At 41.9% G+C, this 4,169-nt stretch overlaps 1 pseudogene across 1 annotated transcript; it reads right to left on the bottom strand.

Moving 5' to 3' along the window:
* Positions 1–1,958: 1,958 nt before the first annotated feature.
* LOC311609260 (small ribosomal subunit protein eS1-like) lies at positions 1,959–2,842 on the bottom strand (annotated as a pseudogene). The gene has a single exon. The product of its transcript is annotated as a small ribosomal subunit protein eS1-like (transcript).
* Between the last annotated feature and the right edge of the window lie 1,327 nt (positions 2,843–4,169).

Below are 4,169 nucleotides of genomic sequence, written 5' to 3'. Positions count from 1 at the left end.
TCAGCCCAGTTGATGGCTGATAGAGGGATGGGCAGGGTGCTTACAGCTCTGCAGTAGCTAATGCTAATCCACATTGTCCCTAGCAATGACACACATCACTCCAACAGCCCCACCCCCAAACTGCCGTGTAAATTCTTTTCTCTTCGTGCTGCCGAGCTTGGGCCTGTGGCGGCCATCACTGTATCGTTTCTGCGTTGGGAGCCTGCAGCCTCGTTGAGGACTTGTCAGCAGAAGAAGGCCATGCTCTGGTGTCCTTCACCCAGCTTCTTGTTTGGTCAGGCCTGACCTCCATCCGCCCTGTCTGTCTTCCAGCTCCAGGTCTTGCTGTGTTTCCCTTCTGCCTGAGGCAGTCAGTATTCCTTCCTGCCATTTTCAACAACCCAGACCCACTGCAAATCTCTCCTGAGCCTCCCCTCCTCCAGGTAAGAGATTTGTTTTGCTTCAGATCTTTCTAGAATACAGGGCAGTAGTCTTTGGATCCTTTACAACGTAAGTTTCTTTTAGGAGATGCATACTGTTTATGTTCTTAGTCTTATGACTGGATTACATTTGGGAATCTAGTGTTGGGAACGAGGATCATTTGCTTAAATGAGAAAAAGGAGTAATGCACTGGCTGTGTGGGCATACCTAGACTGTTTCATGGTGACAGGACTCTTAAGGGGAAGCCTGTGGGAGGAGCTCCCGGAAGTGGAGCTGGTCTGGGCAAAGCGAGGTGGGTGGTGCATGGTACCACCTTCTCACTCTTCCTCTGCTGTGGCCTCTGTAGAACTTTCTGGGTTTGATGGATCACTCTGGTGACCATCTCTTTTGGCCATAATAGAGTTTAGATTTTTACACCCAAGTTCCTTTTCATATAAAATGACTATAAGAAATCACACACTCTGATGCTACTGAAACACACACACACACACACACACACACACACACACACACGCATACACACGTGCACACACGGATCTTGAGGAAAGTAACAAAGAAGATGATTTGTCTGACGCAAAGCCTTCTAGTATGATCCATGGATTTCATAGGATCAGCTTTTAGAAATAGGACCAGCTCAAAGCACTCAGATTTGACCAAAGTTTATATGAGAGACCCTCCCTTAAAAACTTTAGTAGCTTTTCCAAACCCTTCCTGGTTCTTCTCCCAAGCTCCCACACATCATCATCAGAACGTTACACATCCTGTCATGACAGGATGAAAAGCAGTGTGGTAATCTGACCTTCCTACACTTAAAAACATATTGAGAATTTCAATTTTCCCTCATTTTTAAAAGTGCTATTAGCATCTGGTGTTATAAGTCTCCTAGCTGTTTGCAACATAAAACTCCTCAAACACAACTGGGTGTTTCCATGTCTTGTCACCAACTTAACCCTTTGCTGTGCTTGATGTCAGCAAATAAGCTTGCTTGGAATCTGCCAGGCCTGTCAACAGGAAGATTGCAAAGCTCCCTAACACAGGCAGGGCTTCTGAACACATTTGACAGTTATGGCAAGTCCAAAAGCACTAGAGAAAATGTATGCAATAACGTGAGCATACACATTACAGCAGACGGCAAATACAGTATCAGTTACTGTAAGAAATAATCACAATTTATCACAACATTTAGATAGAAATTAGACTAAAAAGATATTTTAATAAGAGCAAAAAATGGCTGGGCAGGGGGTTCCTCATACCTTATCCTAGCCCTTAGGAGACAGGAGACAGGTGGCTTTCTGTGAGTTTGAGGCCAGCCTGGTCTATGTACTGAGTTCCAGCTAAGATTACACAGTAGGATCCTGCCTGGGGTGGGGGGAAGCCAAACAAGCCCTACTTGCAGAAAAATATAAAGGTAAAACAAAGTATTTCTCTTAGCAAGAATACCAGTACGTGTCTGGAATCCCAGCACCTAGGAGGATGAGGCAGGAGGGGAGTGAATTTGACATCTTACAGTGTCTACTGAGAATAGGGTTTTATTTATTTATTTATTTTCATCACAAATAGGGCATTTTATTTGTCACTATTAAACATCTGGAAACTAAACAGATTCCTGGACTGGAGGTTCATATCCATCAGCTCGTTCAACCTTAGCGCCTGTCTTGTCACCAGTTGTTTTTTCAGAACTACCACCTTCACCATGGAGCTCCATTAGTTTTCCCAATTCAAACTTGGGCTTCTTCAGCATTTTCACTTTTCTAACGAAGACATCATGAAGAGGGTACATGGACTGGCAAGCCTTTTCTATGTCTTTCCCAATGCTGTCTGGAATCAACTTATTAACCACTTCCTTCAAGTCATTTGTCTGCACTTCTCGGGTCATGATTTCCATCATCTTCTTCTGGATCTGGCGGACCTGTTGGTGCTGCGCATATGATGTCTTTTGTATTTGGTTGTTGCGTTTTTTTTGTTTTTTTGTTTTTTGTTTGTAAGTCCAAGACAGAAAAGACGGAGCAAATAACCATCGGTAGTCTTGACATCAGCATGAGCTTCAGTCATGGTCTGCCACTTTTTGACCATGGAGCACATTTTGTCCTGGGTAAGATCCATGCCGTGGAAGTTAGTCAGACAGTTTTTGCCCTGAACATCCTCAGTAATTAGCTTGAATTTCCTAAAGGCAACTTCGTCACTCTGCAGATCGGCGAGGCTCACTTCAAACACATGACCCTTGAGGCCATCAGACGCAATTTTGGTTCCTTGAGTCCTCGTGACTAGTGTTTTCTCAGTGTTTCTAATACTGAACATGGCTGGAGCTTTGACATCGTACCAGTCTTTCTTGGAAAATGGATCAACCGCTTTCTTCTTGGCTCCTTTCTTGCTGCCCTTTGTCAGCCGCTTGTTCTTGCTGACCGCCATGGTGCCGCTCTGAGAGCCAAAAGGCTGAGAATAGGGTTTTAATCATGTTTCTGTGTTGGCTGAAGGTATGCGGTTCCTGATACTGACTCTTACATCAGAAGCAACTCAGTTGGGCTGGAGGGAGGGCTCAGTGGCTAAGAGCATGTGCTGTTCTTCCAGAGGATTCGGGTTTGGTTCTCAGCACTCATGTTAGGCCACTGAAAACCACCTGTAACCCCAGATCCTAGGTTCCAGTGTTTCTGGTTTTCACGGGTACCTGCACTCATGTGTACACACCCATACACTTGTGTAGACAATTAAAAACAACAAAAATAAATTTATTTGAAATCAACAGTGTAGTTGATATGTATTCTTACATATTTTAAAATTTGCAGCCTAATGAGAAAATTTAGCTTTGCATTATGATTATTGTAATGAGAAAGAAGATGAATATCAGGTCTACGTCTAGAATATCCACTTTAGTACAAATTAGCTTGCCTTGAAATTATAAACTCTTTGCTCTTGGATATCTATTTTTTAATTTCTTAGAAAGTAAAGATAGAATTTTTCTTTTCTTCTTTCTTTCTTTTCTTTCTTTCTTTCTTTCTTTCTTTCTTTTTTTTTTTTTTGAGACAGGGACTCTCCACACAGCCTTGGCTGACCTGGAACTCACATTTAGGCTGGCCTTGAATTCACAGATAATCTGCATGCCTTTTTCACATGAGTTCTGGGACTAAAGGCAGGTGCTATCACTCCTGGCAAGATAGAAAATTTTCATTTTTATTTTGGAGAATTCTGATTCTTTTCATATTTGCTTTAGATACACTTTTAGAGTTAGTGACCTATATTTTTATATGTTAAGATTAAAAAAAATTTGAATCTTTGTGAGTTTCACACGACACACCCCAGTCCTAGTCATCTCTCCGTCCTTAGTATCTTTCCTCTGCCCTTGCAAACTCTTCCCCCAAAAGAAAATAAAACATAATCAATCAAACAAATATAAATAAAAGAAAACATAAAAACCATCTCATCATGGAAGCTGTAGGTGGTCACTGTATGTCCCACAGTATACCCTTTGCCCACACATCTTTACTTGCAAATATTCATTGCAATGAGTTATCTGTCTGGTTCAAGGCCTCTGCCTTCTGCTGCACTATCAGTACTGGACCCTCACTGGGACTCCTCTTGGATGTGCTATCGTTGCCCTGTGTCATGGAGATCCTGCGTGCTTTCCTATTATACGCTTGCCATTATATATCACACATAGTATATATACTATAAAGTATACTTACATGCTATACATTATATGAACACACTCTTTTGTGTTTATTTTTAAGCATATAATGTTGAGTATATTTCTT

This window comes from Acomys minous (genome assembly GCF_964271855.1).
Source record: "Acomys minous genome assembly, chromosome: 11".
Lineage (NCBI taxonomy): Eukaryota > Metazoa > Chordata > Mammalia > Rodentia > Muridae > Acomys > Acomys minous.
Note: the sequence above shows the minus strand (reverse complement) of the source record. Positions and strands in the feature narration are given on the sequence as shown.